Source organism: Coregonus clupeaformis, unplaced genomic scaffold (assembly GCF_020615455.1).
Source record: "Coregonus clupeaformis isolate EN_2021a unplaced genomic scaffold, ASM2061545v1 scaf2465, whole genome shotgun sequence".
Lineage (NCBI taxonomy): Eukaryota > Metazoa > Chordata > Actinopteri > Salmoniformes > Salmonidae > Coregonus > Coregonus clupeaformis.
In genome coordinates this window covers 41,488-48,397 of record NW_025535919.1, presented here as the reverse complement: position 1 = coordinate 48,397, position 6,910 = coordinate 41,488, and the positions used below count along the sequence as shown (strand labels likewise).

At 44.5% G+C, this 6,910-nt stretch overlaps 1 pseudogene; it reads left to right on the top strand.

The window, feature by feature from the left end:
• Window positions 1-3,832: 3,832 nt before the first annotated feature.
• Window positions 3,833-4,973, top strand: LOC121540109 (annotated as a pseudogene).
• The last annotated feature ends 1,937 nt before the right edge of the window (window positions 4,974-6,910 follow it).

Below are 6,910 nucleotides of genomic sequence, written 5' to 3'. Positions count from 1 at the left end.
GGGCTGACGAAGCGCACCACTGACTTGGTGCGGGGAGCAGGAACAGGCCGGACCGGACTGGTAACACACCCCAGTACCTCTCGCCGTGCCTCTACACCTTCCACCCCCTCTTCGACCAGTGGCCCCCGTAACCTGGCGGCCTCCTCTGCCAATCCGCTGGGCCGCTCTGCCGCGGTCTCCTGCTGGCCCGTCGTCCACGGCGTTAGCCCCCCCCTAAACATTTTCTGGGCGTCTCTCCTACCCGTGGACCAGGTCTCCATGTCCCTCGCCAGCCTTTCGCCCTTCTGCCAAAATGTCAAGCCCTTCTCTTCCTCACTCGGCTTGACCCAGTCGAGGAGGCGAAGGAGATCTGCTAGAGATCTCCCTGGCGATGGCTCCTGGACACGCTGCTTGGTCAAATCTTGGTGGTTTCTTCTGTCACGATCGTCGGTGAGAGAGGAGGACCAAGGCGCAGCGTTGAAAGCGAACATATTTATTATATCAATGATCACACGATCAAAACAACAAAACGATGACGTGACAGTCAATGGTCATACACAAACCAAATACGAACAAGAAACCACCATGAATCTTTATCTTGGCCAGGTCGCAGTTGTAAATGAGAACTTGTTCTCAACTGGTTTACCTGGTTAAATAAAGGTGAAATAAATAAAAATAAATAAATGAATGAGTGCCAAACGGCTACCTAAGTATGACTCCCAATCAGAGACAACGAGCTACAGCCGTCTCTGATTGGGAGCCACCCTGGCCAACATAGATCTACAAAACCAGAAAGTGAAACCTAGAACACACAGACTATACACACCCTGGCTCAACATATTAGAGTCCCCAGAGCCAGGGCATGACACAATTGAAAATGTGCTTCAAGTTTGAAGAAAAAAGTTACAGCCTTTTTGACGATCTGTGATGAGTTTTGTTCTAAGAGTTGTGAAATTTTACCACACACTTGTGAAAATAGTACCAAGACAACACTGGGGAACAGGTTGTCTGGAATCCAGGAACAGTGGAAATTGACTCCCTCCTCTCTCTCTGTGAGTTATCAGTGCTCTGTACAGGCAGAAGTTAGTAAGTATGAGACAATCTTTACTGAGCTGATCCGCTCCATTGAGAGAAGGCGCTCTGAGGTGAAGGAGCTGATCAGAGCCCAAGAGAAGGCTCAAGTGAGTCAAGCTGAAGGACTCCTGGAGCAGGAGATAGCTGAGCTGAGGAAGAGAAGCACTGAGCTGGAGCAGCTCTCACACAGAGGATCACATCCATTTCCTCCAGGTAACTCAACTGCCTTGTTACATGTGATATGAAGTTGCATTTTTTAATAGTGACAGAATTCGAAATGTCTCCTTAGCTGAAGACCAAAGAAGAGTTGTCCCTCTGTAAGTGATATTCAAACACCCTCTCAAAGACAACATACATGTTCTTTCTTTTACTTATTGGGTTTTGTTCTTCATCAGTCAGACGTCCTCCAGCTGACATTGGATCTGAATACAGCTCATCCAGAACTCAGCTTGTCTGAGGGAAACAGGAAGGTGACAGCCACTGATAAAGCTCAGCCCTATCCTGACCATGCAGAGAGATTTTCCTACTGGTGACAGGTGCTGTGTAGAGAGGGCCTGTCTGGAGTCTGCTACTGGGAGGTAGAGTGGAGCGGTGGATGGGTTGAAATAGCAGTGTCATATAAAGGGATCATCAGGAAAGGAAAGGTCCCAGAGTCTACATTTCTAGGTAACAGTCAGTCCTGGACTTTGGAGTGCTATCCCCCCATTGTAGGTTTTGGCACAATGCTAATCAAACAGAAATATCTGTCCCCTGCTCCTCCAGAGTAGGAGTGTACCTGGACCACAGGGCAGGAACTCTGTCCTTCTACAGTGTCTCTGACACAATGACCCTCCTCCACAGAGTCCAGACCACATTCACTCAGCCCCTCTATCCTGGGTTTGGGATTGGTACAAAATCATATCTCAATAATTACCAGTAGGTACAGATGATTTCAACCATTTCAGACATATTGATGGAGAGCTTCTGGGTTATTAACAGTCTTCCAGTAGGCCTATGATCTGGTTAAATTCCCCTTTTTTAAAGTTATTGTAAAAATAAAAATAAAAGCCTGGTCCCAGATCTGTTAGTGGTCTTGCTTAACAGATGGCATGATGGCACATACAGACTGACACTCAGGCTTCAGACTTTTACTGTCTACCTGATCACCTCTTGGCTGTTGCAATCCTCTGTAAATGTGTCTCTTTTTCTCTTGACGTAAACTGTAGTACTGGCAAACCAGTCAAATCAGAAACTGGGATCATTGTTGATCCATTTATAATCAGATGAGAATATTTAAATCACCCATGTCCATGTATGAATCCAAACAATTCTGTATTCTGAATCAATTACTGAATCAATGTGATCTTTCAATATAAAACTCATCATCGTGACATTGGAATTGCTCTGTTATTGAATTGATTGACCCAATGAATCAGCTATTTCCAGTCATCTACATAGCAGTATATCCACAGGGGGAGGAAGTGCAGGGAGATGCCTCTGATATGACTGGGTGTCAGGTGGAAGGAGATCACAGAGCCTGGAACAGAGAAGAGAGGAAGGCTGGGAAGAGAAAGAAGCATTCATTTGGTTCAAACGTCTCTTGTCTGTCTCTAATACACCAGTAGGGGACAGGTACACCAGTAGGGTGTGTGTGTGTGTGTGTGTGTGTGTGTGTGTGTGTGTGTGTGTGTGTGTGTGTGTGTGTGTGTGTGTGTGTGTGTGTGTGTGTGTGTGTGTGTGTGTGTGTGTGTGTGTGTGTGTGTGTGTGTGTCTTTCTCTGTGTGTGTTTGTGTGTGTGTGTATGTGCTTACTGATGACTCTGGTGGGGGAGAAGGGTGTTTTCTCCATGGACAGGTAGCAGGAGGTGACACACTCCATGAGAGGGGCCAGCAGCAGCAAAGGTAGGATGCTGATGACGTTCATGGCACCGATGGGCAGGAGGAAGCTGTTCAGGTGCAAGTTAGAGGTCATGGTCTGAATGTCGTAACCTGATGGAATCTTTGGGAGAGGTCAAGGTAACAACAGATTCTAGGACAACTTTATGGAGCATAAATAAACATTATAGATTTGCCTGTTTTACCCCCAACATCTGAAAAATAATGTATTTGGACTTTCCACTGAAAACAAACAATGACCTGAAAATGTTCTAAAAATCAATGAATGAATGGAACCATTTATTTGTCTCTACAGTTTGAAGGAAGTTTCTAACTAGCAATTGCGCTATGAAGTCTATAGTAACTGCTAGCATGCCATAGACTTCCAGTCATTGCGCTAACGCTAGTTGGCATTGGCTCCCAAAACTACCTCTAACTTCCTTCATACAGGATGCAGAGACATTAAAATGGTGTCCATGAGTTCATCTGACTCTGGGGAAATAGATAAAGGGCTTCATTGCCTAAATCCCGAAGAATCCCTTTAAATTGAGTTTTTTAGTGATTGCAATTATACATTTTTGCATTTACATTTACATTGTAATCATTTAGCAGACACTCTTATCCAGAGCGACTTTCAATTATTGCAAAATGTGAATCACAATTTTTAAAAATGGTATAGAAAAGTATTTAGTATTTTGAAATGTTTAGTTCAGCCCAGTGTGATTCAAATGACAAAATACTCAGAAGTAATTAAAATACGTATTTCAAATAGATGTAAGAGAAATACTGAACATCTCTGGCTACTACCCAACACTCTGTCACACTTCCTTATCAAAGAAAACACAACCCCTCTACATACAGAGTACACAGTCAAGAGGAAGCCCCTCCCTGTCCTCTGGTGTAGAGTTCGATGAAACACAAAGTCATCTTTGACACTGCCATTGCTTAACCTACGGGAGAGAGCACCAAAATGGCAGAGAATCAGGAACTGTTCTGTTGCTCCATCTGTCTGGATCTACTGAAGGATCCGGTGACTACTGCCTGTGGACACAGCTACTGTATGGGCTGTATTAAAGAAAGCTGGGATCAGGATGATCTGAAAGGGGTCTATAGCTGTCCTCAGTGCAGAGAGACCTTCACTCCAAGGCCTAATCTGAGGAAAAATAACATGTTGGCTGAAGTGGTGGAAAAACTGAAGAAGACAGGACTCAGGCTGCTCCCCCTCCTGCTCTGTGCTATGCTGGACCTGGAGATGTGGCGTGTGATGTCTGCACTGGGACCAGAAAGCAGAAAGCCCTCATGTCCTGTCTGGCGTGTCTGGCCTCTTACTGTGAGATTCACCTCCAACCTCACTATGAATCTCCTGGTTTCAAGAAGCACAAGCTGATCAAAGCCACCGCACAACTACAGGAGAAGATCTGCTCTCATCATGACAAACTGCTGGAGGTTTACTGTCGTACCGATCAGCAGTGTATCTGTTATCTGTGTACAATGGATGAACATAAAGGCCATGATACAGTGTCAGCTGCAGCAGAGAGGACTGAGAAACAGGTAAGACCAGAACTACTTGTTGGTGACTGTCTGATAAACAAATAATTAAAGATACAGTAGGAACTAAGGTTGTTTGAATATGAGATCATTCAAATGATATCGATCCACGGCAGAACAAATATGAACACAAACCTTGAGTATATTGTGTTTGCTCCCAATGTATCACCATTTTCTGAAGTCAAACACTATTATCATTCCGAATGCCCTTTTAGGAGTTCAAAGTTCAGTCTCAACCCCTTGATACATGTACGTCTACCATAAAAACTAGAATCATTCACATAGCAACATTTAAATATCTTAAGGTAAAGGGACTTCCTCAAGATTTTAGACCTTCAACTCTATGGGCCCTATGTCACGTTACTATACTATTGATCTACTGGACAAATAAAGCTTGATAGCTCATTGAAGAGTGATTCTCCACAGAGGCAGCTGGGGATGAGTCAGCAGAAGGTCCAGCAGAGATTCCAGGAGAGAGAGAAGGAGCTGAAGGAGCTCCAAAAGGCTGTGGAGTCTCTCAAGGTGAGTATTGTTGACCAGAGGAGACACACCATTTCTCTTCTCTCCTCCAGTCAGAGAGAGAGAGAGAGAGAGAGGGGACCCTCTCCAATCCCTCTGACCCCACTGTTGGGAACAGGCTGTCTGGACTCTTTTCAGAGAATAGACTGCTTAATGTAACCGACGGGATATGAACCAGGTCTACCGCGGGAGAAAGCAACAGCTTGACCGTTACACCAAGAGGACATTCCCTATTGGGCTGAGGGCTGACACTGATTTTGAAGTCGAAGGCGGGGCTACCTCATCACATAACCATGAGTAACCATGACCGACTCATGTCCCCTATACATTAACATGGAGCTCTCGCTCTCTCTCAATTCAATTGAATTCAAAGGGCTTTATTGGCATGGGAAACGTATGTTTACATTGCCACAGCAAGTGAAATAGATAATAAACAAAAGTGAAATAAACCACCAGAAATGAACAGTAAACATTACACTCACAAAAGTTTCAAAGGAATAGAGACTTTCAAATGTTATAATTCAAGTGCAAACAGAGTGAGCCGTGCGCCAGACAGAGTTCTGGAGGTGAAATGGAAATGAATGAGGGAGAGTTAAGTGAGGTAGAATTTGTGGTGAAGAGCTCAGAACCAGAGCCTGGTATCAATGGACATGATAAAGAAGAATTTGGTGCAGTAGGAATTACATTTTTGGAGAAAGTGGATCCATACCTTTTGGCAGATCCATTTGTGGTTTCATGTTGGGTGGGAAAAGAGTTGGGTGGAGTTGAATCAGTGAAGGTAACCTGTAGTGGACTTGTGATATTTGTTTGTGTTTCTTCTGACCAGAGGGAGTGGGCGCTCCGTGTCACGCAACTTGGGTCAAGATCTGTTTCTTGCTTTGCTCTTAGGAACAGGGCACCATTGAAAGGAGTGATTTCTGGGGTAGCGTTAAGTGTGGAGGTGGAGAAATTGAAGATGAAGATTCCTGGTGTTTGTGATTCCCGCCGTTTGGTGGGACGAGACCCGGTGGTGAGCGTGGTGAAACATAGGAGTCAGTCCTTTTGAGTTTGAGTCTTTACCAGAGAAAGACATGTTATGATATATCAGTTATCTTGATTCAAGCTTTTGTGGCAAATCCATAAATTCAGGTGCAACGTTTATGGTCATTTCGCAGCAGTTTGTGGGAGGGAAATTCCAAGATGTTTTATGTGTGCGGAAGAGAATGGAATAAAGGATTGTTCTGGTGAATAAAGTGTGTGTCAACTGTTGGGATACCCATGTTGCTGGGGATCGGAAGTGTCCGGTGCGAGAGAGGCAGGTTGAGGTGGCTAGAGTCAGAGTAGTGCAGAAGGTGTCGTATGCTGAGGCAGTGAAGAAAGTAGAGGAGGATGGGTCAAGGGTGAGAGATCCTGAGAGGATCCCTGTGAGTAGTAGATCTGTGCCAGCACAGAGGGATAGGCCAACGATTGATATATGCTTCAGTAAAGATAGCTTCTTAGCATTCATAGCAATGGTTATCAACTGTACAGCAGAAATGGAACGTAAATCAAAGAAAAAAGATGTTGTGGTGGCAGCTGCAGAGAAGTATTTAGGCATACAAGATTAGACTTCAGAAGAGTTACAGGGTGTGTTGAGTGGTGGTGTCCCGTCCTCCCAGGCCGTTGGCATGGTGCAGGAGCAGATAGGGTCAAAGTAGTGGAATGGGGTAGTGGGTATTTAATGAGTGTAGGGTTAGTTGGAAGGTTTTTAATTAAATGTTCCTTTCCCCTTTTCCCATTTTGTATCACAAAGTAAAATAGATTATATAATCCAGTTGGGGGCGTTAATGCAACATATTGGATGCTAACCGCCGTTAAACTCCAAAGAAGAAGAAACGTTACATTATGGCAATGTACAATGTCTCTGCCTCACTCATTCCATCACTTTTGCAGTAGTTGGTTGTATGGGTCTGTCTGTC